Here is a 20,248-nt window from a genome sequence, read left to right as displayed (position 1 = left end):
AAAGGACAGAGTATTTGAAATGAGGCCTGTCCCAGAACATCTGGGTAGCTACATTTTCTCTGGCTATGGGACTCGGTGTTACACTAAGGCTTTTGAAGACTTAACTAATACCTCAAGGCCCAATATTGTGCATCCACAGAATGAGGCAAATCAAGTGCACATAAATTCATAAGGGTAGGAGGAAAACTGTGAACGGATCAGGAATGCCATGGTCTGCCTTTCAACGGGTTTTTCCCAAAGGAAGTAAGCCCGCCCATCCTGACCAGCTACAGTTCCACCTGGCTCTAATTAGGAAAGCCTTGGGGTTTCTGTAGCAACTGTGCAGGGATACTCCAGGTTCCTGCTGGTTGCCAGGGAAACAGTCACTAGAGGCACAGAGGAAGCTGAGCTTCATGAGTAGTTGCTGCCTGTGAGGTCCTCTCTTCTAATCTTCTGGGAAGAGCATTTCTGAATCCTGGGTTCGGGATTTGGCATATTTCATCATCCTGGGATTCACCAGACGCAAACAAACAATAAGAAAGAAAAAAAAGAAAAATTCTGAGTTTAGCATGAATCCCCAAAGCAGGTTCATGCACACGCTTGCACACTCACACACCAGCAAGATGTCTAAGTGTGTAAACAATTGGCAAGCAATCATCATAAGATAGCTGCTCTAAGGTGATTTTTCAAAGACGAGGTTCCCTCTTGTGATGTGGGATGCTTAAGAGGCATCTGGTTTGAGACACCACTGATGAGGAGCTTTGCAAAGTTTGAGAATCTCCTGTTATTTGCAGAGCAACATGGGAAAACCTAGACTAAAACCAGAAAGGCAATTAGTTTCCCGTTTGGAAACAAAGAGACATCTGTGCAAAATTCACTAGTGGATTCACAGGGGCAGGTATCATGCATGAGGGATACATTGCAGCTGTACATATCTCCCCTTTTTCACCCCAGTTCAAAAGCTCCAACTACACGCCAGTAGAATTATTACCGTGATCTAAGGGAAAGTCCAGGTCCATTAATAACCAATTTCGAAGCTTCTCAAGGGCATAGTAGAAAGATGTGCTGCATACCCTAATTATAATATTTATAGATAATTGAAAAGGATTTGGGGAACTTTTGCAACCTTGCAAATTGGCAGTGGCCTTATTTTACAGAAAATGAAACTGAGGTTAAAAGATACTAGTAACTTAACTAAGTTACAAAATAGGCTAACAGATAGCAAGTGAATTCACGTGACCTAACTGTCAGTTTCACTACTGGAACACACACACACACAGAGACATACACATGCACTCAATTTAATCTTGACAATTATCTATCAAGGTGTGTGTTAGTATAACTATTAAATAGAAAGGGGATTAAACACAAAGAAGTATAATTTAACACCCAAATTCATACAAATAGCAAATTATAGAAACCAGAATCAAACTCAAGACCATCTAAGCACTTCCTCTCTGTTATTGGGTCCATCTCACTCCAGGTGGGTTTCCCGTGGTGATATCTGGGCAGCCAGATGTATATTATGAGGAGAAGACAAAGGTGGATTAACTAAGCAAGCATCGACTCTTACTGTGAAGGCTCAACTTTCCTTAGTATTTTTCTCTACTTGAAAAATTACAAGCAGTGACCTTCTCTATCCTGTTGGTCTTCATATCCAGTGTTTCCCACCCTGTGCTGACTCTGCTTGAACACAGAAGTTCAGACCATGCCACCTTTTGTCTTCACCTCTTAATGTCCTGTGCTGGACCCCAATTCCAGACTCTAAACACAGAACCATATCAAAGGCCTTACTCTCCACTCCTTCCTGGAGTTTTCATCTCCAGAGTTGTGTGATGCTTCAGCCATTTCCTCTACGTTTCCTATTTCTATAAAGTAGGGTTGCTGATATTAATGAAGACTTTCTTGCATTTGGCTTTACCTTCAACCTTCTCTAAGACTTTAACCTCAGTAAGTCTTTGTGAGGGTGGATGCCTAAGAGACTCGAAGACTTTTTGGGCACGAACCTTGATGAAAAGCTAATCTGAAGGAGAACTGAGCTTTGTTGAGTGCTCCCATGGTGCTGTTGCTCCATGGGATCCGCTACATTTATTGCAAAGATCCTGTCATCAATCATTACTCTCTGTCCTAGGATGCCAGCTACTACCAGTGCCCCTGGGTCATTGCCTCCCAGCTCACAGGATATTGTTATGTTATCATAACGTCCTTGTTAGTTGACAATAGGTCACAGCATCTAGAGGCAGCTCACCTGTTTTCTGCTAAGTTCAGTCACATAGCTGTGATTGCTGGCTTCAATTTGGCCATATATTTCAGATATGGCAAAAGCTAATGTTCAAAATGACCCTATCCTATAGTCATACTGATGAGTATCTTGCATATCACCATAGAACCTTCATCTGGTGATGGATGGAGATAGAGACAGAGACCCAACTGGAGCACTGGACTGAGCTCCCAATGTCCCAATGAGGAGCAGAAGGAGGGAGAACATGAGCAAGGAAGTCAGGACCACGAGGGGCGCACCCACCCACTGAGACAGTTGGGGCTGATCTATTGGGAGCTCACCAAGGCCAGCTGGATTGTGACTGAAAAAGCATGGGATAAAACCGGACTCTCTGAACATGGCGGACAATGAGGGCTGATGAGACGCCAAGGACAATGGCACAGGGTTTTGATCCTACTTCATGTTCTGGCCTTGTGGGAGCCTAGCCAGTTTGGATGTTCACCTTCCTAGACCTGGATGGAGGGGGAAGGACCTTAGACTTTCCACAGGGCAGGGAACCCTGACTGCTCTTTGGACTGGAGAGGGAGGGGGGATTGGAGGAAGAAGGAGAGGGGAGGGAGGAGGGGGAGGGAAATGGGAGGCTGGGAGGAGGCAGAAAGTTTTTTTCAATAAAAATAAAAAAAATCTAGTATACACTGAAATATTTTGCAGGGCATGGTGGCACACACCTGCAGTGCTGGTACTTAGGAGGCTGAGGCATAAGGTTGTAAGTTTGAGGCTAGCCTGAGCTACATGGGGAGTTACTACCTTTAAGATTATTTTGATACATCTATGAGGAAAGCTATGAAAGTGACATGTTACTGCAGCCAATATTCAGGATGTCCAGTGACTGCCAGAATCCCTTCCTCTTCAACCTGTCTTACGACAAGTTATATTTCTGCATGCAACTTTTGGTTTGTAACAAGGATTATTTTGATCAAGGGTACCTTAACAGTGTGAATGAATAGAAGCATAAAAAGCCCAGCATATAGGAGAGCAACAGACTTGAGAAGAAGAATCAAGGTTCCCTTGGCCGCCAGCCTGTCTGGGAGACTGGGCTACAACTGGGGTCATCCTGCATCATTCGGTCATTAGCAACTGAACTTACCTAGAAGCTATGTCCAGTCAATTCAGTCAAATCATGATCTACAGATTGTAAAAATGATTATTATGCATCAAAAGCTAACTAATATACTCAGGGGGAAAAGACATCAATAAAGTGAGGGTAAGGTGAAAATCAGAAATTACTTAACTTCCACTTCCATATCTGTAGAGTATAAGTAATTGCATTCTCTTGATTATTTACTAAAAAAGAGATGAGTGACCAAAGAAAATATTTAAATGTATAATGCAACAGAGTCAGAGGACAATTGCTAAAGTCATATCTTCCTGTAGTCAGGAAGATATGTGATCTTACACACAAAGGAAAGAGGAGTCTCAAAGAAAAAGAAAATTCTGTAATAACAGAGTTAGGGAGATTGCTCAAGGGATAAAATGCATATCACACAAGCATACGTGTATGAGTTCAGATCCCAAAACACCTACATAAAAGCAAGGCATGAACATGTGTACCTGTAATCCTAATACTGGGACAGAGATAAGTGAATCCCAAGGGCTCACTGGCCAGCCAGTCTAGCAAAAATGGCAAATTCCAGGTCATTGAAGAGACTCTCTCAAAAAACAAGGAGGAGAATGATTGTGGAAGACATCCCAACATCAGCCTCTGGTTTCCATATACACTTGCAAAGGCAAGGATGCTTGCACACACATTTAGATGCAGACACCCATATGCACACAGAATATTCTATATAGGCAGGCAAAGGGAAGATAGCTGCCAGTGCATAGAAACATTCATATGGCAGAAGCTGCTGGAAGTCTTTTCTGATGGTCTCTAAACTTTTAATGAAACACACGCCAAATCATCAACTGAAAATGAGGATGATGGACAGGTTGTTGGCGTCGAAAGAGAGAATAAAATCCTAAACCTTCATTAGGAAAAAGTGCAGGAATGCACAGAATGCTGACAGATTATATGATTCTCAAAATGGGGTATTAAAAAAGCAGATTTATTGAAAAAACATGATGCAAACATAGAAAATGATATAATATACACAATTAAAAGCACACATTTAAATTACCAAAAGTTAAAAGAAGCATCAATGTAATGTTAAAGGGGAGGACTAGCATCAAAATTACATGTGAAGTGTGTCTATGTTTAAAGTATTCTCAAAAACACAGCTGAAAATACACAATGCCAGCATGCCAACAGTACTGCTTCCTAGATATGGAGACTCTAGTAGCTTCAGTGATTGCTTTACATTTTTTATGCATTTTCCAAATTCAAAAAACTTCCTTAAGCCGGACGGTGGTGGTGCATGCCTTTAATCCCAGCACTCGGGAGGCAGAGGCAGGCAGATCTCTGTGAGTTCGAGGCCAGCCTGGTCTACAAGAGCTAGTTCCAGGACAGGAACCAAAAAGCTACAGAGAAATCCTGTCTCGAAAAATTCAAAAAAAAATTCCTTAAAATGGAAAAATAAACAATTGACATTATTTTGAAAACTGGCCAACTATAGGCACCACAATTTCTTCTTTCCCTTGCTTCTTAGAGATGAGTTGACAAACAAGAAATTTCCAGTGGTGGACAAAGGCTGATGGGAGAATAGCAGTGAACTCGGAAAGTCAAAGTATCACACACACACAGGCTACTTAATGGAATACAGGCATTTAGCTCCTAGAGCTGTCAAGCTTGTCTCGCTCGCTATTGTTTGGGGATATTTATGTTCTATCCCCATACGGTCAGGGCGCTTTCCATTCCATACCTTGACTTTATCTTCTGAGCTACAGTCTGACTTCAAGTGAGGAATACAGGCTATGGGTCAGAAGCCCAGCTGGGAAACCTTGATTTCTCTGACAGTTTTGACCCAGAAAAGTAACCTAGGATGAACAGTCCAAGATTCCCCCTTCACTCACACCTCTTGACTGGAAAGACATATTTCATAGCTGCTGCCTCATTGTTCAGATGGAACCAGAGTCTAACCACAGGCTTCATAACAGAGGAATGTTTTAATTACAAAATAGTCATGTTGTCCATATTCATCAGGGAATATTTTAAACTCACATTCTAGTCTGTGTGCATGCGAGCACACACTCACAAACAGGAAGACTAAAATGAAAGTTTCATAAGAAAATCTTCGTTCTCACCTTGCAGATTTTTTCTGTTATATAGCTCAGAATTTAATGAATCACAATCTAGTTCCCAGTCCAGTGTTTAAAAAACTTCTGAAATAAATAATAATAACAAGCATCATCATCATTATCATCATCATCATCATCACATAGCAACAACAACTACAGAAGATTTGGAGTCAGAAAGAATGGATTTAAGTTTCCAGCTCTACTATTGATAAGCTTTGTGATCCACACGTATTATTTAAATTTCATGAGTCTTAGTTTTCTTACAAATAAAATGATAGTATCTGTTTCAAATAATAGTGTTAATGCCTGGGTCTTATATCATCTGTGGAGTTCTCAGAATAGTCCTGGTGCATAGAAAACACCTGTTAAATGGGAAATGTTGCGTTGTTATTCCATAGAATTTACTCTAGGAATTGAGTGATAGGTCAAATCAAGAACTCAGAATAAGTACTCAGAAAACACACGAGGAGAGTACATGAACTAATTACAGTGATGCCAACTCTCATGCCAGTTCTCAGCTACACAGATGGGGTCAGACAGAGTGCATGGGAGGTAAAAGCAATCATGGATTCAGCCAAAGGTGCTAAAAAGCCACCTCCTACCCACAAAAATATTCATGCCCCCTTTTCTTTTTCATGTTGCTTTAACAACACACACACAAAAAAACCTGATATAAGTGGGATTTATAAAAGAAGTCATAGTAAAGGAAATATTTAGCTTGTAACTAGTGGAGGTTATTTAACTTGTTTCAAAATAGATTTATTCTCTTAATTAAAATTCTTGGTGACTTTTAAAATAATTGCTGGGATCATAGTGCTGTAAGCTGAGAATTGTGGCATCTCGGGCATATAGAAGCAGAGTTAAAAGGGAGAAGGTAGTGCCTCCTAGCTAAATGAATTAATGGGAATAGCTAGAAAAAGTTATCTGGAAAATTTAATGCATGGTTTTCTTTCTTATTGCCCCCATTCTTCCCCTTTACTGAAAAATATTCTTTTCTCATACAATATACTTACAGTTTCCCCTCCTTCTACTTTTTTCAGTTCCTCCTCCCCTCCTCCCCGGATCCACTCCCCTTCTGTCTCTCATTAGAAAAGACCAGGCTTCTAAAAGATAATAACCAAATATGGCAAAATAAAATAGGGTAAGATAAAGAATAAACATCACATCGAGGCTAGACAAGAAAACCCAACTAAAGGAAAAGAGGCCCAAGAGCAGGCACAAGAATCAGAGAGCTTCTCATTCACACACTCAGGAGTCTCGTAAAAATACTAAGCTGAAAGCTGTAATACACACGCAGAGGACCTGGTGCAAACTCACAATAGGCCCTGTGCTTGTGACTTCAGCACTGCTCAGATAATTTACAGGACCTTGCTCTCCTGGTGTTATTTGTTGCTTTTGGATCTTACACTCTTTCTGCATCCTCTTCAGTGGGGTTCCCTGAACTCTGAGTGGAAGAATTGATGGAAACAACCCAGTTAAAGCTGTGTGTTCCAAGGACCCTCTCTTTCCACATAATTTCTGGCTGTGGGTCTCTGTATTTATTCCCAACTGCTTGTGGATAAAGTCTATCTGAAGAAGACTGAATAAAAAGATATTGATCTATGAGGATGGCAAAATATCATTAGGAGTAATTTTATTGATTCAGTAGTGTTGGGCTTTACCCTAGGTCTCTGAGCTATCGAGTCTCTGGTTCTTGGTCACCCACACAGTGTTAGCTATGGGTTACATCTCGTGGAGTGAACCTTAAGTCAAATCAGACATTTATTGGCTGCTCCTTCAAGCTTTGTGCCACCACTACCCAAACATATTTTACAGGCAGGACAGAGGTCAAAGGTTTAATAACTGGCTTGATGCTTATGTTTCACCTTTTGCAGCATACACAGAGTATTCCTGCAATAAAGACACTAGGATGCAAGAGTGAAGGCTCCAAGTAGGTATTAGCTCAATTTCTTTATGCCCCATGAATTCTGTGGGTGTTCTACTCCAAAGCATGGTCCTGCTATCATTTTGCAGAGAGTAACCCATTGTCTTAACAACAGTCTGAGTTGATTGGGGGTTTTTAAAGGACCCGCCCCTCTTGGCCAAAATCTCAATTGAATGCAAAGAAGGCGACTGGAAGTCTTCTTTGATGGCAAGGGATGGCCAGTTGGGACTCCGTATCTTCCATTATTAGGGGCCCTCATTATACCTTCATATATTTTTAGAAAGTTTCCACTATACTAGGTTTTTATATCATCCCTCGGGTGTCCCTAATTTCTGATGTTTCTTCCTCTATCTTATTTCTCCTCCTGTTCTCCATCTGGTTCTCTCCTTACCATCCCCACCTACCTCAATTCACCCATAAAATCTATAATATTCCCCCTCCCAGGAAGATCCAAGTGTCCTCCGTAGTCTCTCCCTCTATAACAAACCTCTCTGGATCTATGGATTGTAGGTTGCTTATCATTGATTTAATGACTAATATCCACCTATCAAAGTATTCTGACTCATAATAAAGGGAGTCATATTTATTTGCAAATACCTTGTGTTTATCTCCCTCCAACAAGAACTGGAGGAGGTTAGTGCTCTGTCTATCTGCTGACTAGCTAATATTTCATTAAGAAACCTATCACTTTTGAGTTTGTCCATAATTCCTAACTAGCATGATCACTCATTTCTAGGATAAACATAAAATGCTTTATCCAAAATATATTTTTAAAGAAGAAACTAGACTAGAGCAATCAGTCTACCAGTTCTTTTGAAGTTCTATCCAAAGCATTTGTGTTAGCTCAAGTGTGATAAATGGATGTGTCACTTGCCTGGGAGATAAGAATCTCTGACCTTTTTCAATGCTTGGATAAACCATTAGGGGAAATTATGAAAAAGCAAACTTCCGTAGTGAAGTGCGGATTATCTCCTTTTTAGATCTTTAGTTCTCTATCACTTATCTTTCTACTCTTCTTTTCCCCCTCACTAGCTTTTCAAAACCATAATCTCCACAAATGGAAATTCATGCATGGCCATTTATAGAGTTTACTTATGGAAGCTGGTGAGTGGTCGAGAAATTACTGAAGTCTGTTAGTCTGGTCAGACTGGTGAATAACAGGGAGCTTCGGAAGTATGGTGGGCAGGTGAGCTTCTGGAATGGACTTTACTGACACTGTCCAGGAAAGTATAATCTGTAATGAGTTACTGTAAAAATTGCCTCATTGAAGGTTGTGGTCACTGAATGTTCAAAAGACAGCCTCAGTTTTCATTGGTAATGATGTGTCCAGACATTGAAATACTTTGTCGGACATCCCAAAACTAGTCAGTACCAGCGTAGGTGTCTAAAGGCTTTGCTGCCAGAATGGTGAGATGATAAACCCAAAGAAGTCCTTCTTATTGAACATATTTAAAGGTAACTGGGTAGACTTGTTTCCTTTTCTCCTGTCACCAAAATATTACTGATTTTTTTACATGTGTATAGTCTTTTGCTAGTGGAAATTAAAATAATAAAAAATCATAATGACAAGGATTTCTTTACACATAGAACTGCCTCAAAAAATCATTCAAAAAGCAATACATGCATGTGAATTGTGTCTCTGTGAAGGGCGAACCATAGCCCCCACAGTCTTTAATTTTCAAGCAAATTAACTGATATTTTCATGTGACTGGGCTGAAAATGAAAACACGTCGTCATTTATGGTTGTATCTGAAGTCAGAAAATAATTTTAGTGTCACTGACTGTTTGTGAAAAACTAACTCTTACCTATTTATTGGTTGTATAAAAAAGGCCTTTTCTGTTTTTTTTTTTCAGTATTTTACTAGTTTCACTGATGTCCACTGTCTCATTTTTATATTGGTGGAAGAAGATGGAAGAAAATGTGGAGCAGGATGCAAAGGGGAAAATCGGGGGCAGAGTAAACAGTTGGAAATGAAATAAAAAATATAAAGTGCAGTTACTGAGTCAGAGTGGAAGGTTCAAATTCAGCTTATGAAGACATTTATGCTCTGCTTTTATGAAATCATCTTGTTATTCTCTTGATAAAGGAAAAACAAGACATGTTTTATGGTTTTATATTTTCTACCCAATAAAATAACCATTTACAACCTGTTAACAACTTGTCCCCTAAATCGCTGCTCTCGGCCTGTGTACAGTGTGCTGGCTAAAATCTTTTTACTCATCATTTGCCAAGTATACCAGGCGTTTTCTTCTTTCCTATGCTCTCGCAGCTGCATAGGCAGTCGGGAATATCTCTCTTTCTCGTATTAACTGACAAACTTTGCCTCTTCAAAACATGTGGCATTTTTACTTTCTTTGGCCATAATCACTCCCCCCAAATATGTGTCCCCATAGCATTTGTATGCATATTTTCATTATAGTTGCCATATCATTTTGATATCGGCATTGGTGTGCTCATTTCCTTGAAAAGAATGATTTGTTAAAATTAGGAATGTGTGTTATTAATCCTTGTGGCTCTAGCCTGCTCCTGACACATGGGAAATATACATTCATGGAAACAATTCAATTCATGTAGACTCGATATTTCCTGCAAAAGAGTATGAAACAGATTTCAGACCTCCTGGTTAAAAGTGAAGCCCAATTCTCATTATTGAACTACATGGATTCCTTAACTCTGCAGCTCTTCGGCAGAGGGCTTGCTCACCCACCCCAGCTGGAGCAGTCATGCTCTAGTGAGTCCAGATGGTTGCCATGGGCCTTGGGCAGCTGGGTGGGGAATGCACCTTCCATCTGAGTGCACTCACCATGGGTGGGCAGGTGCCCTCTGTCAGGATGGCCGAAACCAGAAGCCAAATGGGTGTCTCACTTGGGTGAAGGCCGCACATGCAAATTGTCCTGGTTCCAATCCCAATATTGACCTCCAGCTTGGAGAACGTTGTCGACCTTGAAATAACCGGCCCCTCCCTGTGTAGGTCATTGTTATGATCACTGCCTAAGAGTTTGGCTTCTTTCTCAGATCCTCTTACTTCGGTTCCATATCCAGCTTGAGAAATAAGTCATCAAGAACCACAATGCCTTATTGAGTCAGCTGTCTGGAGTGCTACCAAATTCTCCTTAGGTGGTGGAAGTTTAGAATGCCAGAGTTGTCCAGATGGGCAATTACAGGTAAACAAAGAAGGTAGATAGGCCAACTGCATTCAACTAAGAACTCCCAGGGGCGCTGACCAAGCTCTTTCTAATGTGGAACTCTCCCTGATGTATCAGACTCTTTTCACTTCTTCCTGGCACCAACCTGTCTCGCTGGATATTGCAGAGGCCTATGAATGGAGTTCCTGGATTCTGTTTTTGTGCCTTCTATGTCTTCTGTGGCTAAACTGTTTTATATTACTGTTATATTCCTAGAAATCAGTTCAAATCATTGCACTGCACAAAATAACCCATTATATATGATGCTAGCTTGACATAATGTCATAGACTTCACTTTTTAGGATGAACGCAAGACAATGGTGAGATTAGCCAAATATATCATATTCATGATTCTCTATTAATGAAAAAATGTATTATATATAGTCTTAACTGAGATACATTTGCTTCTTCTACAGAGCTGGCCATGGTCCAACCACATACCTTATTTCACCTTCCTATACCTTCACCATAGTTGATTGAATCAAACGTGAACCCATGATTCAAAGTAATCAATTTAGGGTGCTGGAGAGGTGGCTGAATGGTTAAAAGCACTTATTACTCTTGCAGAAAACTCAAGTTCAATTCCCAATGTCCATATGGCAGTTTATCTATAAATTTAGTTATAAGTGGACTTTTTCTGTGTTTCAGCAGTCACTCCCAAATAGTCATTTGAGGATTAATGCTATTTACAAATGGTCGGCTGATCTCAGGCTTGTTGTTACTAACTCTTAATTTAACTCTTACATTTACATTTAGCCCATATTTCTTATCTACCATCTGCTGTGCGGTGGTCCCTTCTTTTAGCATGGCATTTTTATCTCCTGCTTTTTCTGCGTCTCTCTTGCAACTCTTCTGACTCCATCCTTCTTCATTGCAGCATTCTCTCTGCCCTGAAAATCCTGCTTAGCTATCAGCCAATCAGTTTTTTATTAACAATGAGAGCAGCACATTTTCATACCATAGAAAAGGATTCTTCCAAAGCATTTTGTTCCAAGGGATTAGTGATCTCTTCTGACCTCCATGGTGCACAGACATACATGCAGGTAGAACATGCATATACAGAAAATAAACCTACTTTTTAAATAAGTTTTTAAATAAGGTCAGAAAAATGTAAACTAATGAGTATCGCAGTGTTGTTACCTCAGCAATGTGGAGACTTGCTTCTAGAAATTGAGAACAGAACGTAAGAGAGAAGCTAATCAGTGGAGGTGGAAAGAAATGCTGCTGGAGGAGCCCCTATACCTGGCTCCCAGGAACATCAAATGTCCAGGAATTAAGGGCAACAATTACTAGACGCTAAAGGAGTAAGTGGGATGAAAAAAGTTTCTGTGCTGACATTTTTGCTTTTTCTAATTAGGGATAAGTAAGCCGAAACTCACAGCGAATCTTTCAAAGATGAGATGTCAGGGAGTCTTTATTCTTTGCTCAAATAAAGAAGCCTAAAGTTACCTAGTTGTATTTTTTTGTCTTGTCTTTAAAATTATGTTTTTCTTTAGACAGAAGAAGCTTCCAGATTTAAATGTCTTAATAATCAGACACAGGAATTGATGAATGCTGGTATCTTCCAGGCATTGTGTCAGGGTTATATATGATGTAGGCTGTAGCTGTCTCCCATCTCTTTTGTTTTCTTAACTAGGGGATGGATCGTGTCCAACAAACAAACCGCAGGTCAAGCACTCACTCCCTGGGGGTCCCCTGCTGAACAGGTGACTTTATAGGCTAAGAAGATGACAAACCCAAACAAATTATGAAATGAGCTGTTGATTCTAAACTCATGTGATCTAACCTGGTTTTTACAAAACACAAAGTCTCATTGGGAATGCACTTAGTTCATGAGGACCCATTAGAAAATGTTCGGTAATTTAGTATGCTGGTGTTACTGAAAGATTATGTCTGAGATCCTGTTTGACTCAACAGGTATGATTTTAAGTTTATCTATAAACTTAGATCTCTGGTGATACCCAGATTAATGGAGATGGGTTAAATTAAGATGTAAGAGTTAGCCAATAAGAAGTTAGAGTTAATGGGCCAAGCAGTGATTTAAATAATATAGTTTCTGTGTGATTATTTTGGGGCTGAGCAGCCAGTAATCAACAAATGGACTCCCTTGCACCATATCTCAGGCATCATATTTCAGGGATACCAGCATACAAAATTACTGGACTTTTTTATTTTTATTGAGCTCTACATTTTTCTCTGCTTCCCTCCCTACCTCTCCCCTCCCCTTCAACCCTATCCCAAGGTCCCCATGCTTCCAATTTACTCAGGAGATCTTGTCTTTTTCTACTTTCCATGTAGATTAGAACCATGTATGTCTCTCTTAGTGTCCTCATTGTTGTCTAGGTTCTCTGGGATTGTGATTTGTTGGCTGATTTGCTTTGCTTTATGTTTAAAAACCACCTATGAGTGAGTACATGTGATAATTGTCTTTATGGGCCTGGGTTACCTCACTCAAAATGATGTTTTCTGGATCCATCCATTTGCCTGCAAAATTCAAGATGTCATTATTTTTTCCTGCTGTCTAGTACTCCATTGTGTAAATGTACCACATTTTCCTTACCGAACATTTTCTAATGGGTCCTCATGAACTGAGTGCATTCCCAGTGAGAGTTTACATTCTCTTAAAAAAAAAAACAGTTTAGATCACATTAGCTTGGAATCATTTTATAATTTGACTGGACTAGTCACCTTCTTAGTCTGTAAAGTCACCTGTTCAGCAGGGTACCCTCAGGGAATGAGTGCTTGACCTGCGATTTGTTTATAGGACACAGCCCTTCCCCTAGTTAAGAATATAAAAGAGAAGGAAGACAGTCTGTGGTCTCAAGCTAGACCTCCTGCTGGCCAAATTCCCTTTCACTGGCGATCCATGTGCCTATCTTTCCCCCTCTTCTCCAAGTTGCTTTTAAAAATTATTTCTCCTATATCATAGTTCCCACCATTGCTACACCACAGTTCCCACCATTGCTACACCACAGTTCCCACCATTGCTACACCACAGTTCCCACCACTGCTACACCACAGTTCCCACCACTGCTACACCACAGTTCCCACCACAGCCACACCACAGTTCCCACCACTGCTACACCACTGTTCACACCATTGCTACACCACAGTTCCCACCACTGCTACACCACAGTTCCCACCACAGCCACACCACAGTTCCCACCACTGCTACACCACAGTTCCCACCATTGCTACACCACAGTTCCCACCATTGCTACACCACAGTTCCCACCACTGCCACATCACAGTTCCCACCATTGCTACACCACAGTTCCCACCATTGCTACACTACAGTTCCCACCACTGCTACACCACAGTTCCCACCACAGCCACACCACAGTTCCCACCACTGCTACACCACTGTTCCCAGCATTGCTACACCACAGTTCCCACCACTGCTACACCACAGTTCCCACCACAGCCACACCACAGTTCCCACCACTGCTACACCACAGTTCCCACCATTGCTACACCACAGTTCCCACCATTGCTACACCACAGTTCCCACCACTGCCACATCACAGTTCCCACCATTGCTACACCACAGTTCCCACCATTGCTACACTACAGTTCCCACCACTGCTACACCACAGTTCCCACCACAGCCACATCACAGTTCCCACCACTGCTACACCACAGTTCCCACCACTGCTACACCACAGTTCCCACCACTGCTACACCACAGTTCCCACCACTGCTACACCACAGTTCCCACCACTGCTACACCACAGTTCCCACCACTGCTACACCACAGTTCCCACCATTGCTACACCACAGTTCCCACCACTGCTACACCACAGTTCCCACCATTGCTACACCACAGTTCCCACCACTGCTACACCACAGTTCCCACCACTGCTACACCACAGTTCCCACCACTGCTACACCACAGTTCCCACCACTGCCACATCACAGTTCCCACCATTGCTACACCACAGTTCCCACCATTGCTACACCACAGTTCCCACCACTGCTACACCACAGTTCCCACCATTGCTACACCACAGTTCCCAGCCCTCTTTCTCCTCTTGCTCTGCATTAACAACTGATTCTTAGCATGAGGTTTGGTTGAGGATTCTGATGCTCTACCAGAGCTAGGGGAGTAGGGGAGGGAAGGAGAAGGTAGGGGAGAGGAGGGGAGATGAGAACCTACTGGCTTATCAGAGCTCCAACAAATCAACTTCTCTTTGAAGGCATTCCCCTGCATCAAGTTTGTTCTCTCCCCCTTTATCAGCAATCCACACAATGTCCACATGCAAGTAAATAATCAAGTCTCCACAAGAAGTATTTTTCATACTTTCACTAGGTTATCACTATGTAGGAAAACAGCTATTGTGTCATAAAACTGCTTGGTAGCCTCCCCCTCTTGACCCTGACAGGCCCCAGGAGTCATAGTGTGGTATGGTGTGTCTGAGACCACGGTATGAATTAATGAAACCCATGCTACTTTACTTGGGAAAAAGAAACTGCATTATAGCAATGAGAGGTACATTCTTACAAATTGTAGGTTACCTTGAGAACAATTTCTCTCTTATCTTTGGTGTTAGGAAATTTTTCTAAAACGAAGGTTCTGGGGACTGTCAAAAGAGGCCTGGTACATACCTGGAGGGGGATTATTGGGAAAGGCTTTAAAAATGATTCAAGATAATCTAAAAGTTAGCAAAAAGTAAACTTACCCTTGAAACATTGTTGCATTTGTATGAATGAGAAAAAATGATTTCACAACAAAAATACATTTGGTTTACTTACTATGTGCTTTAGTCCTAAATGCTAGGATAAGAGGTGTTAACTAAATGTCTCTTGATTTCTGGGGTTTTGAAGGGGTGTGCCTGTAGCATTAAGTAGTATAAGTGAGGTATATTGGAGAAAAGAAGCATTGTAAGCTGATCTAAATCAGCTTGGTCAAATGCAATATTTAGATTATTCTCAATAAATCATTGTAACCACTCCAAAAGAAGCTTCAGGTCATAAAAGACAGTTAATTTCTCAAAACAGAATATCTGATGATCATAAACAAGGCTTTCAAGCCAGATTAGTGACACAGAGAATCATTTATTGCATAAGATGTTTTTTTGGCTAGAGGCGTACTCTTCCATATACTCATGTAGGTGCCTTCAACGGAGCCAGATTCTAATACAATGTAAGAATAATGAACTGTAACCCCGTGCAGCAATTTTGCTAGACAAGAGGAAGGATTTTTGCATAATTGCCAGGATCATACAAGCAGAAGTCCCAAATTACTGGCTGGACAGAGACTGATTAGGGGACCAACCTCAAGGGACTCATCCCTGAGAGCCGCAGAATACTGGTCTCAGGGGAATATTTGAATGCAAAGGTGAGGAGGCTCTCTAAGCTATTCAAGCCAATCCTTGCATCTTAAATGCTTTAATTTCATAAAAGACAGCCCATTTCTAACATCCATCATGCTAATTAATAGGTTGCTAGTTTCACCAATAAAAATCAAATTTGACATCCAGCATGCTAATCAGCAAATGCTGGTTGTCCGATGAGAAAAGAATAACAGAAAGGCTTCCAATGGCCACTTCTGGAATGGGGCCCTGGCTAGAATGATGCTGGTTGACTCTGCAAGGTTGAGGATTTCAGAAGGATATTTACATCCACATTCAATTAGCAAGATTAACGTAGTTTAAATATCAGTGCCATCCTGTTTACTACGAGTAACATTTTAAAGTCAATGAAAGATTTCAAAATAGTTCATGGCGATGACATTAAAAAGATACCAAGGTTTGATCTAACAACTGGGACAGAATTAGGATTGGCTGAGAATGTAAAAAGTATAGAAAAGTAGCTTTTGAGGAAGAAGTGTGAAATGGCTCTTGGTAACAAGTGAGAAAGCTGGGTGGGAACATAATGACTGATCTACATAATACAGAAGGAATAAAATTAGGAACAAAAATTCTAATTACCAAGCTCTTCATGTTGATTGTCATAAACTGATTAAATTATTCAAGGATGTGGCCAGATTAAAAAGAAGGAGTCCTAGAAATTGAGTGCCAAGTCACTTAAGAATTTATCAGGTTGACAGGGTGATGAGGATGATGGTGATGTTGATGATGGTGGTGTTAATGATGGTAGTGGTGGTGATAATGTTGATGGTAGTGATGATGATGGTACTGGTGGCGGTGGTGATGATGGAGGTGATGGTGATGGCAGTGTTGATGATGTTAGTGCTAGTGATAATGATGGTGTTGGTGATGGTGACAGTGGTGCTGAAGATGGTAGTGGTGGTGATGATGATGAAGATGGCGATAAATAATGTTTGTGGTGATGATGGTGACAGAGTCTGATATACTGTAATAATGTTTCTAGCATTAATGGTAATGGTAGTGGTTTTGATGATGATGATGATGATGATGATGATGATGATGAGGATGAGGATGATAATGTCTAAACTACCATCGATACAATGTTTATTCTAAACATTGTTTTAAGTACCTTAAATAGTCATTTAATTTTTAACATTACTGAATACCATATTCATATTGGTGTCATTTTATGAATGAGGAGATTCATAGTTATACAAGGTCATAGCTAATAGGATGAGAAGAAGCTAACATAGGTCAGAGAAAAGAGCAGCCATCAAGAGAGGAAAAGCTGAGACGGATTGATGTTATGGGGCCCAGGAAGATGGGTTCATAATGAGGGGGAAATCTAATGTTAAATGTGTTTAGACCAGGCCAAAATTATTTGGAGACATAGTCTCTGGTATGTTCTTAAGATCAATTTTATGGAAGTAGAAGGTCAAAAGCCCAACTGATGTTGATTAAAGAAAGAATCAGAGGAACAAAAGCAGATATGAAAACTATAGGGAGGTATTAAGGTTTTCTTCTTAAGGTATTCTTGAGGCTTAAGATATGTGCTCATGAAGATGAATGAGCAAGTCTGCACACTGACAATGGTGACTAAGAAGAGCAGGAAAATGTTTGGCACAGGGGAGAGGGTAGGGAAACTCAAATTAGCATCACCTTAGTCAGGGAAGTTGAAGTCCAGAGAACAAACAGAAAATTGGTTTTGGAGAGAGACTGAGGCAGCTTCCATAATTAATATTTTGGTTTGTACATCTTATGCACATGGGAAGCCTGGGTGGTACGCTTGCTGATGCAGGAGTTCCCATCCTGTTGCTTCTTATTCTCAGTGAAATAGGAAGTTATGTCATCAGATAAGAAAGGTGAAGAGAAATTTGGGTAGTTTGAAAAGTGTGAAGAATATATCAATTCAGAATACACACATTCATACACCACACACAGAAACACGTGCATGTACACATACATGTAACAACAACTGAAGAAAAGGAAGCCAAGGGTGAGTTTAGAGAGGGAAAAGTAAAGGGGAGAATGATGTACTTGTATTATTATCTAAAAAATTATTTTAAAAAGAGATGACCATCACTTGGTTTACAAGCTTAAAAAGTTAGACTTTTTGAACAGGTTAAATGTATAAAGACATTGTGAAATTCCAAATTTCACTTTAATGGTTGGATGCATATATATTTTCAACGGAATAGATGTGGGTCAATGTAGGAAAAAAATGAGCAAAAGAACAAAAACCAAGCAAACTAAAACCAAACAAGTAAAACACTAAGCAGCATTGAGATATTTCATCATTTGCTTGAAAAGATTCCCTGAAAACACCAAGTGGTTTCCCACAGAGATTCTGATATGAGTGAGTCACCGGCGTACCAGGACAGGGAAGAAATGTCTCCTCCAGAAAATTGCCTGAGTCACAGGAATTGAGGCTTGAGGAGTCTAGACAGAGGAGTACCGCCCACTAGGAAACATCTAAGAGACAGTCTGTACCTGCCTCCAGAAGGCTCTAAAGCTGGAACGAACTGTGTTGTCCAGGATTTTCTCTTCTTAAATGGTGGTTAAACCAGTGATCATCAAATTGGGTCAGGCAGGGTTGCGGGGCATTGGGACAGTAGGGGAGTAGAGAGGAAAGAATATCAAAGGGCCAACCAACTCGCCCATCTCTATGTATAACCATCAGTCAGGAGCCTGATATGGAGAGAAAGATGTCATTGCTATACTTGTGTGTGGTTTATGTGAGACTTGGTGGTCAGTGCTGCAATGTTAAGAGATGGTGGGATCTTTAGAGGTAATAGGCAGTGAGACCACAGGAAGTGCTGCCATTAGAAGGGATTACAGCAGTCCTCAGAGGGCTCTGGTTAACTTGGGACTCTTACCGAGACCAATAGTGGCCTCTAGCTTCCTGCTCACCATAAGAACCTTGCTCTCTGTTCCTGACATGAAGCCATCCACAGTGATGTTGCTTAACCAGTGAAGATTTTCCAGAGCTGGTACCTTAGTGTGTGGAGTTTTAACCTCCCAAACAAAAGGCCGAATAAAACCCCTCTTCTTTAAAATATACCCAGCTTTTGTATTATGCTAATAGCAAAAGGAAAGTGTGAAAATCCTGAATTAAACATTGGAGGTTAATTACTTATTAAAAATGGAGACAGTGTTCATGTACTAATCCATGGTCTCTCTACCATTTAATAAGCGGCGGAACAATAATGGCACCAAACCCACTTCTCTCTCTCTCCTCCCCCTCTTTTTTTTCTTTTTTTTAAATTTATTTATTTATTAAAAATTTCTGTCTCTTCCCCGCCACCGCCTCCCATTTCCCTCCCCCTCCCCCAATTAAGTCCCCCCCCCTCCTCAGCCCGAAAAGCAATCAGGGTTCCCTGTCCTGTGGGAAGTCCAAGGAACCCCCACCTCCATCCAGGTCTAGTAAGTTGAGCATCCAAACTACGATGTTCATAGCAGCATTGTTTGTGATAGCCAGAACCTGGAAACAACCTAGATGCCCTTCAATGGAAGAATGGATGAAGAAAGTATGGAATATATACATATTAGAGTACTACTCAGTAGTAAAAAACAAGGGCTTCTTGAATTTTGCATGCAAATGGATGGAAATAGAAAACACTATCCTGAGAGAGGTAAGCCAGATCCTCCCCATCTTAAACTCAAAGTCAGGAAGAACTTTTTCCTATAGGGTTAAAGTCAGTGAAAGTTCAACTCAAATTAGCAGTTTGTTCAATTAATTGATATTGAAGAATTTAAAACCTTTTTACTTTTCTTACTCTTCTTTAGCGAAAGAAATGTGAGTTTGTTTCTACAGGGACTTGCAAAGAGGAGGCATGGATTTGATGGCTTTCTTTAGCATGTTCTCAATATCCAAGACATAAGTGACCACTGTAGTCTCTTCTCACAATGCACCCCAGGTACTGTGGTCAGCGTGAGGGACCTACTGCACTGAAGGTGAGCGAATATGAGGCACCAGTTCCAGGAAAAGCTTGACTGGTTCGGTCTTTCTTCCTTTAGCTTGAGTTCTAGAAGATACCCCTGGACATTAATGTTGTGGTATGTTGACACAGCTCGAAATGAACATATCTTACTGATATTATCCATAAAAATAAAAAGCTAAGTGATGACAAAACAGCCTTGGTCACTGAGATGTTGGCATAGGAGTCTGGATTTTTAAAAAGGAAAAGAATTCAACTAGAAACAATACATGGGTAATAGTTATAAATTTATAAGCACATACCCATATTAAAAGTTATGAGTAGAGAATAAAAGACTTATAATTGGAGGAGTGAGAGGGACACAGGAAGAACCGGAGGGAGCTGAGGAAGATAGTGAATGATATAAATACAGTACACATATATGGAATCCTGAAAG

Source organism: Microtus oregoni, unplaced genomic scaffold (genome assembly GCF_018167655.1).
Source record: "Microtus oregoni isolate MIOR12 unplaced genomic scaffold, Mior012 000013F_ref0000133, whole genome shotgun sequence".
NCBI classification, from domain to species: Eukaryota; Metazoa; Chordata; class Mammalia; order Rodentia; family Cricetidae; genus Microtus; species Microtus oregoni.
This window is presented reverse-complemented; position numbering follows the sequence as displayed.